The sequence below is a fragment of the Bos grunniens genome, chromosome 29, assembly GCF_055505025.1.
Source record: "Bos grunniens cultivar Pamir isolate PY7600 chromosome 29, Bosgru_T2T1.0, whole genome shotgun sequence".
NCBI lineage: Eukaryota > Metazoa > Chordata > Mammalia > Artiodactyla > Bovidae > Bos > Bos grunniens.
This window is the reverse complement of record NC_141193.1, coordinates 14,924,478-14,942,152: the sequence shown is the minus strand read 5'-3', so window position 1 is coordinate 14,942,152 and position 17,675 is coordinate 14,924,478. Positions and strand designations below refer to the sequence as shown.

At 43.7% G+C, this 17,675-nt stretch overlaps 1 protein-coding gene across 4 annotated transcripts in view; it reads right to left on the bottom strand.

Annotated features, from left to right (window-relative positions):
• Window positions 1–17,675, bottom strand: part of PRDM10 (PR/SET domain 10) — a 98,737-nt gene that overhangs the window by 68,698 nt on the left and 12,364 nt on the right. The window contains exon 1 of one of the 4 annotated variants that reach the window (XM_086383138.1): window positions 541–4,477. The exons of the other annotated variants lie outside the window; for them this stretch is intronic. The gene's annotated coding sequence lies outside the window, so the exon portion shown is untranslated. Of the gene's footprint in view, window positions 1–540; window positions 4,478–17,675 lie in introns of those variants that run through there. 4 annotated transcript variants of the gene reach the window in all.

Genomic DNA, 17,675 nt, shown 5'->3' with positions numbered 1-17,675 from the left:
AGGTGTACGGGGGACAATCTTGCTACCTGGAATCCCTTACCAGTCTTCAGAACTAATTCATAGTATCGATTTCTTATCTATTCTTCCAAAGATATGTTATACAAGCAATTTATATTGTATATAAACAAAAATATAAATACTCCCTGCCTCTCCAAACCACAAATGGCGTCATAGTATCGATTCTATACAAAGCAGCATCTCTTTTAAACCTTATTTATTCCATATAATACCATCCCTTTTACATTGTTCCAGATCCCTATAGCATTTGTTCCCTCTTTACTATAGCTTTATCATTTCATTGTATGAACACATCATAATGTATTTAATGCTATGCTGATAAACGTTTGTGATGAGTAAGTTTGGACATGCATGTTATGTCTTGAATTCTCGTATCTTGAATTCCTAGCTGAAGGATGATAAGCAGTTAAAGGGGCTGTGTGACTGTTAAGTAACTGATACTTTCTAACTCCAGCACTGGGGCTGTCCCCTCCCTGTGCCTGGCACATGAGGGCCTGGGGACACACAGGTAAGTGCTCTGACCTGCACAGGAGGCAGAGTGGCTACAAGCTTGGGCTCTGGACCCAGATTTCGGCAGCAATTCTGTGACTTCAGTGATGTTAGGCAGAGCATGGACGTGCTCTAAATCACTCTTCTTCTCCTTACAATTGGGATCATAAAGCTATCAAGAGAACATGAGATAATGCACGTAAGACGCTCACTTCACACAATGCCTGCCCCATGACAAACACTTACCAAGTAGCTTTAAAATAAGGCATTCAATCACATTGCATCTTTCTGTCTAACTGTGTGCCTCCCTAACTCAACCCTAAGTTCCTCCATGTCAAGGAATGTGAGTCGCTCTAGATCTGGCATGTGGCAGGTCCCTGATCATGTGCACGGATGGTTGCCGGGGGGAAAAAGAAGAAGACACCTGATTCCTAAGTGGGTATCCACAGATGACTTGTTGGAGAAGATGAAAGTTGAAGGATGAACAGGAACAAGAAAGCAGAGATCGGAAGGGATGGGAAATTACTCCAGACTAAAATATCTTTCTTCTAATCTTACCAAGATAAAGAAGTAGATATAACAATGACATAAAACACCAGAAATCACATAAAGCAAGGATAAAGGGGGAGAAAAAAGGAAATAACTACATAGCAGATGGGGGTAAAATAACAGAACAGTTCATTGACACATAGGAAAGCCTGCTAGTAAAGTTTAGTATTACAGATGTGAAATATTGCCCCAAATGGTACTTCCCAATCATTTTCCCTTGTGGTTCAGCTGGTAAAGATTCCACCTGCAATGCGGGAAACCTGGGTTTGATCCCTGGATTGGGAAGATCCCCTGGAGAAGGGAAAGGCTATCCACTCCAGTATTCTAGCCTGGAGAATTCCATGGACTGTATAGCTCAAGGGGTCGCAAAGAATCAGACACAACTAAGCGACTTTCACTCACTCACTCACTCATTTTAAAATACAGTTAGCACATAAAGAAGCCCAAGATGGCGAACTCTTTCATTCAAAAAATGTCTGGAATCTAAAGCACCGATACAGAATACCCAGTTCTTGTTCTTTAAGATATACTTACAAGACCTACAGAGTTTCTGTAACTACTGAACTATTTAAAACTGTGTGATATTCTTCAATTATTTGTTGTTTAATAAACTGTTCAAGAAAACTGAAATCTAGGTATGAGTCTGCTCCTAAGTCACTTGAAATCCTCTAGCATCAGCGCTGTCAACTGTAAAACCAGAGTATAAAGGGGTTTCTGGCCTTAAGCTTAGATGGGAAGCAGCAGAGAACAGTAGAAAATCCACAGGCTCTGAGTTGAGCACCCGGGCTTCCCCACTAGCTCAGCTGCTCAGCAGTTACATCCCTTGGCCAAATCACATATGCTCCTGGAGCCTCGATGTCATCCTATGTAAAATGGAGATGATAATGACCTCCTGGTGTTACTGTGAGGGTTACATGACATGTGTAAAACTCCCAGGCATAGATCTAGCACATGGTGGTGCTCAAATATGCCAATTTTCACATTTTCCTGATGAACCGTAAGAGCTTCAGAATTTTCAAAACATTTTATATTTTTTTAACTTAGCAATTTGTCCAATAACAACTGCCCTGTACCTGGACATCCTTCATAGCAAGGCTTGTCATATTTGATTTCCTTTATTTTTATTTCACAGCACAGTTTATAGAGCTCTGTTGATCTTGATTTATAGGCAATGGGTCAGGGGCAGGAATGATTCCAGGAAGTACCTTAGCGCTGTCCAACAGGTGAGTGCTGACAGACACTGTGACTTGGAGACAGAGTTCTCTGCTCCTCTTCTCAATCTCAAAGAACCTGAGAGCCACAAACTGTAGCTTGTCTAGAGAATGGCCACCCATCATTCTTTCTTTCTTTCACCCACTGTCCAAAATGTCAGAGACTTCATTTCCAGGAAAAAAAGCATTTCTATTCTCTCTAATGATTTTTTTAAGGTGGTAAATTTTATTTTTCTTTAAATTTATTTATTTTAATTGGAGGCTAATTAATTTACAATTATTGTAGTGGTTTTTGCCATACACTGACATGAATCAGCCATGGGTGTACATGTGTTCCCCAACCTGAACCCCCCTCCCACTTCCCTCCCATCTCATCCCTCAGGGCTATCCCAGTGCACCAGCCCTGAGCACCCTGTCTCATGCATCGAACCTGGACTGGCGATCTGTTTCACATATGATAATATACATGTTTCAATGCTATTCTCAAAAAATGGGCCAAAGAACTAAACAGAAATTTCTCCAAAGAAGACATACAGATGGCTAACAAACACATGAAGAGATGCTCAACATCACTCAATATCAGAGAAATGCAAATCAAACCATAATGAGGTACCATTTCACGCCAGTCAGAATGGCTGTTATCCAAAAGTCTGCAAACAATAAATGCTGTAGAGGGTGTGGAGAAAAGGGAACCCTCTTACACTGTTGGTGGGAATGCGAACTACTACAGCCACTATGGAGAACAGTGTGGAGATTCCTTAAAAACTAGAACTACCATATGACCCAGCAATCCCACTGCTGGGCATACATACCAAGGAAACCAGAATTAAAAGAGACACATGTACCCCAGTGTGCATCGCAGCACTGTTTATAATAGGCAGGACATGGAAGCAACCTAGATGTCCATCAGCAGATCAATGGATAAGAAAGCTGTGGCACATATACACAATGGAGTATTAGTCAGCCATTAAAAAGAATACATTTGAATCAGTTCTAATGACGTGGATGAAACTGAAGCCTATTATACAGAGTGAAGTAAGTCAGAAAGAAAAACACCAATACAGTATATTAACCCATATATATGGAATTTAGAAAGATGGTAACGATGACCCTATATGTGAGACAGCAAAAGGGACACAGATGTATTGAACGGTCTTTTGGACTCTCTAATGATTTTATGGGCTTCCCTGAAAGCTCATTGGTAAAGAATCCACCTGCAATGCAGGAGACCCTCATTAGATTCCTGGGTCGGGAATATCAGCTGGAGAAGGGATAGGCTACCCACTCCAGTATTCCTGGGCTTCCCTTGTGGCTCAGCTGGTAAAGAATCCACCTGCAATGCGGGAGACCTGGGTTCGATCCTTGGGTTGGTTATTCAACAAATATTTATTAAATTTATTAATAAATGTATTAAATTAGTATGTGCCAGGGACTATTCTAGGTCATATATATTAATATACATTATAGGTACTGGTGGTAAAGAATCCACCTGCCAATGCAGGAGACCTAAGAGGTGTGGGTTCAATTCCTGGGTCAGGAAGATCCCCTGGAGGAGGAAATGGCAACCTATTCCAATATTCTTACCTGGGAAATCCCATGGACAAAAGAGCCTGGTGGCTACAATCCATGGGGTCACAAAGAATCAGACATAACTGAACATACACACATATGAATAAAGAGTGTAACAATATAATTGAAAGTATGAGCCTTAGAATTGGACAAATCTGGGTTCTATGCCCCCAAATCTACCACGTGTTTACCAGAGTATGACACTAATAAGCCACAGACTGAGTCTCGGTCTCCTCACTGGAAAATCCAAATTATCTGCCTGGCTCGGTTGCTGTAAGAGTAAACAGTCTAGGTTCCATCAAGTCTTTAACGTGCTTTTTTTCACCTGCTCACGTTTCTGATCGAGGGTCAACTCCACCACACTGGGTTCTGTAGCAACTACCATCCAGATGGCGGTAAGGATGTGGGCACACTGCTTGTCTGAGTGTGACCTTGCTCGCCGCCCTTCATTAGTTCCGCCCTCGCTTCACTGAGTCAGTGTACTGTCAGCACTAGACTCCCTGAGTGGAGCTGCCACTTGAAATGTCTTCAAAAAGATGACACTATAATTTGGCATTAAACCAAGAGCCATATGAACAGCAGCTGGGCATAAATTTGATTAGGGAAGCAAACATCCATCACTGGAAAAATGACCTTGCCCACCAGATCTATGGTACCTGGGTAAGAGACAGGGCAGCATGAACGATGCTGCATTGCGTTATTACTGAGACGTGGAAACACAGGCCTGCCACAGGCTGAGGAAAACAACACCAGGATCACAACTCCCAGAATGGGTAGGAGCTGCTTGCAGGAGATTCCAGGTGACAGCAGAAATGCTGTGTCAGCCACACTCTTGGTGACACAGAGACAGCAATGACTCTGAGCCAAAAGTGATTCTCAAGGGTCAGATTCTGACAGTGACAATATTTAGGAGTATCTTAAACATTTTACTTATTTTCCCCTCCACATATGTGCATGAATGATACCAATCCATGCCCAAATAAATCTAAAAGAACTCTTTCAACAAGTATACAGTAAAAATTCTGAGTAGCAGAAAGCCCTTGTATCAGAGTTTAGTTGGCAAGGCTTGTTCCTTTCGTAATGATACATAAAATAATTGTGTTTCTTACCAGCAACATCTTAGATTCAATACAACGTGACAGCATTTGGGATCACAGAGCATGATGATGAATATTCAAAAAACAGTAGTAATTTTTTTTTCATGCTTTGTGAACATCAAGCATTAAAGGTGAGCAAGAACTCTGCTCCCTTGGAGCTCACAGTCTAGTGGGATGGAAGGGCAGCTGGCTTCCCAACTCACCTGGGACACTTGCGTGGTTAAGACCGACACCAAGGAACAGTCAGGGGGAAGAAGGCAAGAGAGACGCCTGCCTTTCCAGCCGATTCACTGGTAAGGCAGCCCTGAGCCAGATGGAGTGGCTGAGGGGTCTAGCCTCCACCTTGTCTCCCCTCCTCATAGTTCCCATGTTTCCCAGGTGCTGCTCACCCCCTACCACCCACCAGCCTGGTTCCCACCATCACTGGCCCTTCTGGGCTGAAAGAAGCCAGTTCTCCAGAACCACTTAGGACATGGAATCGAGACGCTCCTATTTCATGACCTGCAGGAAGAGATGGAAGAAGAGGCCCAGACCCACCTTCAAATGCAGACAGGCACATTACTGAGCCTCAGAAACACTGAGGCTGCAGCAGAGGTTTCTGTGCTGGGGTGGCATGGCACCCTCCAGATACATCATTCTTTACATGGAGAAGTGTGCTGCATTCTAGACGGCAGGCATGCAAACCGACTTCTCTGGCTCATTACAAAGTAACCAGCAGAAACTGCTAACCCCTTCCCTGAATTCTAACATGAGACATGAGTCATGGAAAGAAGTTAGAGGGAGGCTGAAACACTTGCAAAATGGATAAAAACTGTGGAAGGCAATGGAGGTGGTGGCTTCGCAATCTGGGGAGGGAGCGGTGGGTGGGGTCTGGGGACAGAAGAGGAGGGGTCCAGCCCCCAGAGTGGGACGCGCTGTCTTCTCCCTGAGCACCTGGTGCCACCAGCACCACAGTGCAGACACGCAGCAGCCAGCGGGTGTGAAACGTTAAGGAAGCACGAGAAGGCTACGGGAGCAGACACCGAGGGGGCCTGCCAGCTGCCTCTCCTCGGGGCTAGGGCAGAGTGTGCAGGACAGGAAATTTCCCCTGGGGCAGACAGAGAGTGGCTGGGCCCAGAGGCTGTCTGGCCTGGTGCACAAACAATTGCTTATTTTTGTTTGCTTAAAACTTTTTTTCTTTTAAATTTTGGATCTTCATTGCTGCGCGCAGGTTTTCTCTAGTTCAGAGAGTGGGGGCTACTCTCCAGCTGTGGTGCGTGGGCTTCTCATTGCAGCGGCTTCTCTTGTTTTGGAGCATGGGCTCCAGGGCATGCAGGCTTCAGTAGTTGTGGATCACGACCTTTAGTTGCCCTGACCAGGGACCAGGGATCAAACCCGTATCCCCTGCATTGGCAGGTGGATTCTTGACCACTGAGCCACCAGAGAACTCCCTGCTTGTTGAACCTTTCCGCTTTCTCTGAATGAGCAGGGATAGCAATAAAAAGAGCAACCTTCAGGAATACCTATGTGGAAATTTGTCTCCATTTAAAGCAGTGGGGCCGGAACTTGCTTTAGGTTAGTTACACTGGAACAGGATCACAGCCACTGGAATGGCAACTTCAGTTTGCTATACTGACATTAGACCAGGCTTCGGAGTCAGACAGCCTGACTTAAAGTCATGGATCTGCCACTTGTAGCTTCTGACAGTTTGTTTACTCTCTCTGAGCTTCAGTGTCCTCATCTATAGGATAAAAAACTGAAGGATATTAGGTGTGTAGTAGTAGATAAGTGTAACCAATGTACACAATACAAAACCACTTTTGTGTCAAGAAACAGAAAGGAAACCCTTTGAAGTCATATTTAAAGATTAGATCCCACTTGGAAAAGAGTGATTTCACGCTAGGTACAGAGGGGAGGGGAAAAACCACTTTCATTAAAGCACTAAGTTATAAAAAAGGAAAAGAAAGATAATGGGGAATCTAATTCTGTGACACAGAATAATAGGATTTCAGAACTAGGAGAGAAACCCCAAACCCATCGTTCTCAGATATGTTCACAATACAGAACCACAGTGTTCTCTGCTGAGCACCATGAAATATTTACGTCTAACGTCACGAACAACATTCCATAACATTGTATAGCACTATGCGCCAGGCATATTCTAAGTATTCTGCACGTGTTGATTCATTTAGTTTTCACAACAACCATGAAGTTGGTACATTATTGTCTCTATAGGTGAGGGACTGAGAAAGAGAGAGGTTAGGTGACTTGCCCAGGGTCACAGAGTGGGAGGAGTCTGTATGTGGCAGAGCTGTGATCAAGCCCAGGCACCTGCTTCTGAATCCAGGTGGAGGCTCCCATTCGATCCTGCTTCTCAGTCCACAAACTAAGATCACTTGCCCTGTGTTAAGATTCCAGCATAAATGACTCCATTATATGAGTCATATAAATATCACATGCAATCTCATTTTACAGTTCTTTACACTTACCCAGTTAAGCAAGACTAGGTATTCCCATACCTTCCACTAATTTTTTTTGCTCCTTGTTCATTTGTCACCTCCCAGTGCTAAGTTGATTGGCAGTAGTAGCAATAAACAGTTAACGAAATTTCATGGGACAAGAAATTCAAAATTAAGAAAATTCTATCCATTGTTTTTACTTAAATGGAGAAAACACATTGGCCCAGCTCTAGAACACTACTGTTTGGGGAGAGGGTAGTTTGGGAACCACTCATCTAGGACAACTTCCATCTTAGAGAAGCTTCCATCCAGCCAGCCCTCTGGTGCGTGACCCTGGCGCAGCCGAGGGAAGACAGTGCCCCCTGGCCAAGCTCAGGACGGGCCGGGCTGCCGTGTGCCAGCACTGGTCTCAGGAGTGACACTCATCAGTCCGTTGAGCTGATTTAATGTCATGACACCCAAGAAAGCTGTTTAACCTCACAATTCAGAAGACACGACAGGACATTGTCCCAGCAAGTGCTCCGCTCCGCACACCTGACCATCACTGCGTGACTGAGGTGCTGCAGTAAACGTGCAAGCTACAAGATCAGACGCTCAGACTGGCGCATGAAGAAGACATGGTACCTATATGTGTAACGGAATATGACTCAGCCATAAAAGAGAACAAAATGATGCTATTTGCAGCAATGTAGATGGACCTGAAGGTTAAGTGAGGTCGGACAGAGAAAGACGAATGTGCTATGATATCACTTACATGTGGAATCTAAATTATGACACAAGTGGACATGTCTGTAAGAGAGAAACAGACTCACAGACACAGAGAACAGACTTGTGGTTGCGGAGGGGTCGGGGAGAGACGGACTGGGAGCTTGGGAGAGCAGACACAAACTAGCAATATGCAGGATGGATAAACAGCAAGGTCCTATTATATAGCACAGCGAACTGTATCCAATATTCTTTAATAATCTATAAGGAAAAGATTATGAAAACGTATATAAATATATACATATGCATAGTGAATCACTTTGCTACATACCAAAAACAAATACAACACTGTAAATCAACTATATTTTAATAAATAAATTCATTATAAGTGGGGGGGGAGCTTCTACAATGTTCACTCATTTGGAATGGAAAGTTGAGATTTTACATTTCACTGATATCTGGAAGAAAGAAGTTTCTTTTTCTTATCAGTTTGAAAAACTGAACTTGGTTCTAAATTGCGAAGAGGAATCGGTAGGGGAAGGAACAATGGACACATCACAGAATTATACAGATTTCAACACAAACTCACATCCTTGCTGAAAGGGGGAAGACCAAATACTCATCACATAGTTTCTCAATTTTAAAAATTCACAACAAATGACTATTTCCACTGAGAAAAAATGAAAATGAGAAGTGAAAACGATCAGCAACATTCTTGCCTTGCCTGGCAAGGTGCCCCACGCTCAGCAGACACTGTTTATTCGGGCTTCACCTCGGCCAGACCGGCCTACAGATCACAAAAGACAAAGTGACCACAGACAGAGTGCGACCTCGACCACAGCTCTGGGTCTGGTCAGCCTGAGGTCCCTCCATCTGTCAGAGCCCAGATCCACAGGACCACTCTGACCCCAGCTCAAGAGCTCCTGGAAACCTGTAAGTGAGGGCAGAGAAGTAGGACTAAAATATCATTTTTTAACTCCACAAGGAAATATTAATAAAATAAGCACACTTTCAGGGAAGGGAAATATGCCTAAAAAACTAAAAAGTTTCTAAGAAAGAAAATAATCAGGGAACCAGGCTTTCATAAAAGCTTTTCATGAAATTTTTTTCTTTTTATAAAAGAAATTTTTAAAATTATAATAACAAACCTTTGACTAGATTCCAAATAAAAGAGGGGGTTTTAACTAAGCAGTTATGGATTGGGGATATTTCCATATAAGCAGAGAAGTCTAAGGGTAAAGAAAGGATGAAAAAGGCATCATAATGGGGTCCTCCGGGTATTTCTACCGATGCCATTCACATTTGTTACAAATGCTGGCAATGAAGTAAATAGTGAAATGCACAAGACTACAGAAAAACTCCAGATAAAATTTTATGCCAATTGAAAAACTCCAGAAAAACCTTCAGAAACTGGATAAGTGAGCGGGAGACAATGGCCAACAAATTTCAGCGTAAGCGGCACTTTTCATATTAACGAGACAGAACTACCTGTTACAATCTAAAAACTACTGCAAACAGAATTCCCTGACAGGCCAGAGGTTAGGATTCGGAGCTTCACTGCCAGGGCCAGGGCTCAATCCCTGGTTGGGATCTTTCAAATTTGTTTCTGGACATAAACAAGAATGACACTGTGTAACCAGAAAAGAGCTGAACAGAATTTTCTTTCTTTTAAAAAAAAAAAAAAAAGATTAGCAAATACAGCAAGCAAGGAATGAGATGCGCCAGGCAGGTCTGACACGGTCACCTTGGCTGTCTCTGCCTCCTCTCCGTGTGTGTCTGTGCTTTCCACTTCCCAAAGAAATCGTATTAAATCCCCTACAGAAATTCCTCCTGCCTTTCTTGTGCACAAAAAGGGCTTCAGAGACTATCAACTAAGGGTACTGTTCTTTGAAAGAAGGTTATTTTTTCCAGTCAGGGCTGTGGCACTCCTTTCTTCATGCCTCAAAAGAGGCATGCCAGCAAATCTTTCTTTCTTTGTGTTAGCCCAAGAAATGTGGGCTTTATTTTCTAGTTCAGATAAGAACTTTTCATGCACCAAAAAAACAAAGATTGATCCTCCCACTTCATTTGACAGTTTGTTGGCAATGCATTAGAACCCCATCAAGTCATTCAAAACAACTCCTACTATACTCTTAAAGGAAAGAAAAACCCAGACTAAGGACATGCTGGAGGTCTTAGCCAGACAATTCTACATTCATATCCTTGAGAGTTCAAAAGGAACCAGCACTCAGTCTGAGTTCTAAAGAATAGTAAACCTTGATGTTTGCTTTTCCTTTTCTACAAAGAAGAGCTGGCTGGCTGGTAAAATGTGAAGGCAGTTTCAAAGAGAAATCTATCAGGAGTCCTCCATTCTTCTCTTACAAGATTTCAGCTGGAAACCTCAAATAGCAGCATATCACAGGCCTACAAAGGTCCATATAGTCAAAGCTACAGTTTTTCCAGAAGTCTTATACAGATGTGAGAGTTGGACCATAAAGAAAGAAGGCTGAGCACTGAAGAACTGATGCATTCAAATTGTGGTGCTGGAGAAGACTCTTCAGAGTCCCTTGGACTGCAAGGAAATCAAACCAGTCAATCCTAAAGGAAATCAACCCTGAATACTCACTGGAAGGACTGATACTGAAGCTGAAACTCCAATACTTTGGCCACCTAACGTGAAGAAACAACTCATTGGAAAAGACCCTGATGCTGGCAAAGATTAAAGGCAAAAGGAGAAGGGGACGACAGAGGATGAGATGGTTGGATGGCATCACCGACTCGATGGACATGAGTTTGAGCAAACTCCAGGAGATGGCGAAGGACAGGGAAGCCTGGTGTTCATGGGGTCACAAAGAGTGAAACAAGACTTAGCAATTGAACAACAATGACAAACAACAGGCCTAGAGAGAAGCACACAATCAGGAGTGTCCAAACTTGAGGGATGCTCACAAAGTGAATATATGTGGATCAAGGAACAGAAAGCCACCAGCTCCTGAGTTCTCATGGCACTCTCTCCCAAGGCACCACCACTCCCCACCACCCTCAGCAGGCTGTGGAAGGGCCCTTCATTCCATCAAGCTGACTTGAGGCCGGTCTGCAGTTTCTTAAGGACCAGAAAACAGAGTCTCCTCCTAGGTTTGACCTTCTGGAAGTGGCAATGAGAATTTCAAGATGTTTTCTAGGGAGCCTCTTCCTTGGTGGGCTCTGAATTCCAACTTTTTTGTTTTCAGCAAAGCGAAACTACTCAAATCCCACTCTGCTATTCAGCTGCTTAGGGCTTGACTTGTGAGCCTCCCGACCAGCCCGGCCTAGTCAACAAATACCTCAAGAGGAAAACCAGATGTGGGGCAGGGTGCATTAGGCTGCCTCCTTGCCTCTGGGCTGCCAGCCCCTCAGTTCTGATAGCTTTGGCAGCCCTTCACCCAGAATGTCTTATGTCTCCAGCCCCACAAGGCAGCCTAAAGCACTACCTGCCTCTTTGCCTCTCAGCAGCCCTTTCCAACTAGCTTCCCAGCCTCCTGGGAATCAGAAAATGCTCCAAGGGGGAGAGCAGGTACAGAGAGCAGGGTACACTTTAATAAGCACCTCTCTCCTGGATCTGACCACTCAGAACTGGCTGCCTCGGTAGGAAACTGAGGGCAATCCCAGCGGGATTGGAAAACATGTTCTCTTTGACCTTGTGACTGTTTATCAAAATTTGTGGACACCAGTTACGGTAGACCCTGGTAAGAAAGAGCACTGCCATGTGACGTTCCTGATATGACAAGGTACAAGTGATCTACACCCAGAATCACTTAACAGGTCATTGCTTTTTTGAGGACTGGAAAAGCAATGAGAAAGCTTTGGAATATAGGCAGTATCTAAAAATATTGTGCTGTTATTAAAATGTGATTCTCCCAACTTTGAAATTAAATATTCCTCCCTCATCCTTCCTGATACACTGTGATGGAGGAAACATCCCCTGACTAGCCCAAGCCAGGCTCTCCACCTGGGCTGGCCGGCAGCCAGTCCGCTGGTCCCCTCAGGGGCTGCACCCTACACTACCCCTCTCTGCAGCATCATAGCTCCCTCCCTGTTGGAACATTCACATCAGCAAATGTGAACAGTATCTCCTAACTTTACTGTGCACTTTTCTAAATAGCTGTTATATTTCAGTTGATTGTTTACATTTAAAACTTTTCCCTTGAGCCCACCTCCCTGCTCACCTACCCTTCTCTGCTGCTTTTACACACAATGAAGAGCTGTCTACATCCACCTTCACTTCCTTACTTCCTTACCCCACATTCCATCCCCAGTTGGCCTCCTCTTCTACTTCTCCAGGTTCTCATCTCACTTGACCTCTGCAACATTCACACCCTCCTTAAGCTCTTCTCTCCACCTTCTAACATGGAACTTCCCTGGTTTCCTCTGGCCTCTCTGCCACCTCCTTTACAAGCTCACTTGCTGGCCCGACCCTTAAAGGCTGCACCAGTAAGCCTCTCCTTCTCCTTCCAGCTTTACACCCTCCCAGGGCTCAGGCCGGCCTTCAGGACTTTCGCAGAGGCTCTACCAGGATTCGAATGGCCACCTCCTCCTCCTCAATCAGATTTCAAGGTCAATGTTATCTCCTCAGGAGGCCTTTCCTGTTCCCCATCCACATGCTGCTCTCCCATAACACTCTCTAGAGCGTGCACCATCAGTTAACTGATGCACACATGTTGTGCAGAGTCTGTGTCCCCTGCCACATGCCTCAGGGGAATGCAGCTGCACAAGAGCGCCCTCACCCAACGGGGCAACGCAGGGCCCTCAGCACCTGGAATCCGGCCAGGAGCAGACAGTCACCACTGCTTCTGGGCAAGTCTTCTGCCTCAGAGGAAACTTGTTACTTAACAAAGACCCTCTTAGGATGAATTCCCATAAATAATGCATTACCACTAAAATGATGGTGTATAACTGCTTCTGTGGTAAAGAAGCTAAGTTTATGTATGATATCAATATTTACAACTGAACTTCAATGAGCTGAAAAGAAAAAAACACGGAGGGGAAAAGTAAATTACTCAAGACATTATGTAGTACCATAAACTAGCAAATCCGAATATCAAGACAGGAATTGAAATCACACCAACTGTAAGATTACCAAGGTACATGGAACTCAGCCACTCCCAACTTACCCAAAACCAAAATCAGTCCTAGTAAACACAAAGCCAAATATGACAGAAAACACTGACCACATATGGCACTAAAAGGAACTCTCTGAGAAGTCCACTCGTTTCAGCCCCAGGTGCAGATCTCGACGTCTGAAGGTACAGTTTCTGAAGTTTCTGCAACCGTGACCTGTGTCATGCCCACAAAGGCACTATCACATTCGTTCAGATATCACCATCACCACCGCACACAGAGGCGACCACCTCACAGTGGTAAGTTCAGTTCAGTTCAGTCACTAGGTCGTGTCCAACTCTTTGTGACCCTATGGACTGCAGCATGCCAAGCTTCCCTATCCATCACCAGCTCCCAGATCTTGCTCAAACTCATGCCCTTCGAGTCGGTGATACCATCCAACCATCTCATCCTCTGTCGTCCCCTTCTCCTCCTGCCTTCGATCTTTCCCAGCACCAGGGTCTTTTCCAATAAGCCAGTTCTTCATATAAAGTGGCCGAAGTATTGAAGCTTCAGCTTCAGCATCAGTCCTCCCAGTGAGTATTCAGGGTTGATTTCCTTTAGGATTGACTGGTTTGATCTCCTTGCAGTCCAAGGCACTCTCAAGAGTCTTCTCCAGCACCACAGTTCAAAAGCATCAATTCTTCGGCACTCAGCTTTCTTTATGGTCCAACTCTCACATCCATACACGACTAGTGGAAAAACCATAGCTTTGACTAGATGGACTTTTGTCAGCAAAGCAATGTCACTGGTTTTTAATATGCTGTCTAGGTTGGTCATAGCTTTTCTTCCAAGGAGCAAGCGTCTTTTCATTTTATGGCTTAAGTCACCATCCGCAGTGATTTTGGAGCTCCTCAAAAAAGTCTCTCACTGTTTTCATTGTTTCCCCATCTATTTGCCATGAAGTGATGGGACTGGATGCCATGATCTTAGTTTTCTGAACGTTGAGTTTTAAGCCAGCTTTTTCACTCTCCTCTTTCACCTTCATCAAGAGGCTCCTCTGTTCTTCACTTTCTGCCATACAGGTGGTGTTATCTGCCTGTCTAAGGTTTTAATATTTCTCCTGGCAATCCTGATTCCAGCTTGTGCTTCATCCAGCCCGGCATTTCACATGATGAACTCTGCATATAAGTTAAAAGCCAGTGGTGACAACATACAGCCTTGACACACACCTTTCCCATTTTGGAAGTAGTTCATTGTTCCATGTTGAACTGTTGAACTGTTGCTTCTTGACCTGCACACAGGCTTTTCAGGAGGCAGGTAAGGTGGTCTGGTATTCCCATCTCTTGAAGAATTTTCCACAGTTTGTCATGATCCACACAGTCAAAGGCTTTGGCATAGTTAATAAAGCAGAAGTAGATGGTTAATTCTCTTACTTTTTCAATGATCCAACAGATGTTGGCAATTTGATCTCTGGTTCCTCTGCCTTTTCTAAATCCAGCTTAAACATCTGGAAGTTCTTGGTTCACATACTTGTTGAAGCCTGGCTTGCAGAATTTTGAGCATTTACTAGTGTGTGAGATGAGTCCAATTATATGGTAGTTTGAGCATTCTTTGGCATTGCCTTTCTTTGGGATTGGAATGAAAACTGACCTTTTCCAGTCCTTAGGCCACTGTTGAGTTTTCCAAATTTGCTGGCATATTGAGTGCAGCACTTTCACAGCATCATCTTTTAGGATTTGAAATAGCTCAACTGGAATTCCATCACCTCCACTAGTTTTGTTCACTGTGATATTTCCAAAGGCCCACTTGACTTCAGACTCCAGGTAAGTGATCACACCATCATGGTTATCTGGGTCATTAAGATCTTTTTTGTACAGTTCTTCTGGATATTCTTGCCACCTTTTCATAATATCTTCTGCTTCTGTTAGGTTCATACCATTTCTGCCCTTTATTGTGCCCATCTTTGCATGAAGTGTTCCCTTGGGATCTCATTTTCTTGACGAGATCTCTAGTCTTTCTCATTTCTATTGTTTTCCTCTATTTCTTTGCATTGATCACTGAGGAAAGCTTTCTTATCTCTCCTTGCTATTCTTTGGAACCCTGCATTCAGATGGGTATATCTTTGCTTTTCTTCTTTGCCTTTAGCTTCTCTTCTTTTCTCAGCTATTTGTAAGGCCTCCTCAGACAACCATTTTGCCTTTTTGCATTTCTTTTTCTTGGGCATGGTCTCAATCACTGCCTCCTGTACAATGTCACAAACCTCTGTCCATAATTCTTCCGGTACTCTATCAGATCTAATCCTTTGAATCTATTTGTCACTTCCACTGTCTACAATGTAAGGAATTTGCTTTTTCTTCAATTTAAGTCTGAATTTGGCAGGAAGGAGTTGATGATCTGAGCCACAGTCAGCTCCTGGTCTTGTTTTTGCTGACTGTATAGCGCTTCTCCATCTTTGGCTGCAAAGAATAGAATCAATCTGATTGTGGTGTTAACTATCTGGTGACGTCCGTGTGTAGAGTCATCTTCTGTGCTGTAGGCAGAGGGGGTTTGCTGTGACCAGTGCGTTCTCTCGGAAAAACTGTTAGCCTCTGCCTTACATCATTTTGTACTCCAAGGCCAAGTCTCCTGTTACTCTTGACTTCCTACTTTTGCATTCCAGTCCCTTATGATGAAAAGGACATCTTTTTTTGGTGTTGGTTCTAGAAGGTCTTATAGGTCATCACAGAATGGTTCAACTTCAGCTTTTCCAGCATTACCGGTTGGGCCATAGACTTGGATTACAGTGATACTGAATGGTTTGCCTTGGAAACGAACAGAGATCATTCTGTCATTTTTGAGATTGCACCCAAGTACTGCATTTTAGACTCTTTTGTTGACTATGAGGGCTACTCCAATTCTAAGGGATTCTTGCCCACATTAGTAGATATAATGGCCATCTGTAATAAATTCGCCCATTCCAGTCCATTTTAGTTCACTGATTTCTAAATGTCAATGGTCACTCTTGCCATCCCTGTTTGACCACTTCCAATTTACCTTGATTCATGGACCTAACATTCCAGGTTCCTATGCAATATTGTTCTTTATAGCATCGGACTTTACTTCCATCATCAGTCACATCTACTCCTGGACATTGTTTTTGCTTTGGCTCCACCTCTTCATTCTTTCTGGAGTTATTTCTCCACTCTTCTCCAGTAGCATATTGGGCACCTACCAACCTGGGGAGTTTCTCTTTCAGTGTCCTATCATTTTGCCTTTTCATACTGTTCATGGGGTTCTCAAGCCAGGAATACTGAAGTGGTTTGCCATTCCCTTCTCCAGTGGACACTTGGGAAACACTGACAAATGTTCTTGGCTGTGGTTGTTCTTGTTACTGATTGTTGTTCAGTCACTAAGTCGTGTGTGACTCTTTGCAACCCCATGGACTGCAGCGTGCCAGGCTTTCCTGTCCTTCACTATTTCCAAGAGTTTCCTCAAACCCATGTCCACTGTATCAGTGATGCCATCCAACCATCTCATCCTCTGTCACTTCCTTCACCTCCTACCCTCAGTCTTTCCTAGCATCAGGGTCTTTTCCCATTACTGATACTAATTATTAACACCTTAACAGTTCAAGTTGACTCCTAAGGTTAGGAGGAAAGAGCAACCCTGGTTTTCATGTGCTATTGTGTAAGCAGAACATTCTTAAAATTCAATTCATACACTCGTAAACTCTCCACTAACAGTAAAGGTTTTCCCAGCTAAGAAAATATACAGCATATTGCAGCTTCAGAATTCTAGATGAACATAACTTGTGCTTAGTCTCTCAGTCGTGTTCAACTCTTTGCGACCCCATGGACTGTAGCTTGCCAGACTCCTCTGTCCTTGGGGATTCTTCAGGCAAAAATACTGGAGTGGGTTGCCAAGCTCTCCTTCAGGGGATCTTCCCAACCCAGGGATCAAACCCAGGTCTCCCTCATTGCAGGCAGATTCTTTACCATCTGAGCCACCAAGGAAGCCCATGAATACTGGAGTGGGTGGCCTATCCCTTCTCCAGGGAATCTTCCCAACACAGGCATTGAACCCAGGTCTCCTGCACTGCAGGCAGATTCTTTACCAGTTGAGCTACCAGGAAAGCCCACTGAACATAGTTTATGTACCCTCAACTTCAGCAAAATATTCATCTATATCCTTAACACTGGCAACATCTTTTATGATAACTAACTACACAAAGTTGCCTTTGTTAATGATCTTCTAGCTTCTATTATGCTCATTTTGGCAGCGTACTTTAATCTTCTCAATTTCATTCAAAATTCTGAAACAGAAACAGCTAATAGCAAGTGTTGGTGAGTAAGTAGAAAAACTGGAACCCTCATACACCGCTGGGGAGAATGTAAAATGCTGCAATCACTGGAAAACAGTCTGGCGATTTCTTAAGGCTAAACACAGTTACCAAATGACCCAGAGCATTGCCAACAGGTATTAAAAAACCCAAGGGAACCCAAAGGAAATAAAAACATAGGTCCACAGAAAAACTTGTACATGAACATTCTTAGCAGCATTAT